This window comes from Pteropus vampyrus, unplaced genomic scaffold (assembly GCF_000151845.1).
Source record: "Pteropus vampyrus isolate Shadow unplaced genomic scaffold, Pvam_2.0 Scaffold234, whole genome shotgun sequence".
In the NCBI taxonomy this organism is placed as follows: Eukaryota; Metazoa; Chordata; class Mammalia; order Chiroptera; family Pteropodidae; genus Pteropus; species Pteropus vampyrus.
In genome coordinates, this window is record NW_011889015.1 from 959,748 (window position 1) to 960,248 (window position 501).

Below are 501 nucleotides of genomic sequence, written 5' to 3' on the forward strand. Positions count from 1 at the left end.
TTTCTTTGGCTCCGTTATTTTTTAATAACAACTTTTAATTTCTGATATTTTTTCTTAATTTTTAATTGCCTTCTTAATTTTCTAAAATATGTAATATATCATTTCCATATTTTCTAGCTCTTACTTCCAACATCTGCATAACTTCGGTGTTGTATTGGTCTCTTCAGACTGCCATAGCAAAATGCCACAGGCTTAAAAAACAGAAATTTACTTTCCTATAGTTCTAGAGTCTGGCAATCGAAGGTCAGGGTTCCAACATGGGTGAGTTCTGGTGAGAACTCTCCTGCTGACTTGCAGAGACTGCTTTTTCACTTTGTTCTTGCTAGAAAAAAGAGGAAACTCTACTGTCTCTTCCTCTTTTTGTAATGGCACTAATCCCATCATGAGGGACTCATCCTCATGACCGCATCAGAACCTAATTGGCTTTCCTAAGGCTGCATTTTCAAATGCTATCACATTGAGGTTAGGGCTTCAACATCTGAATTTTGCAAAGATACAATT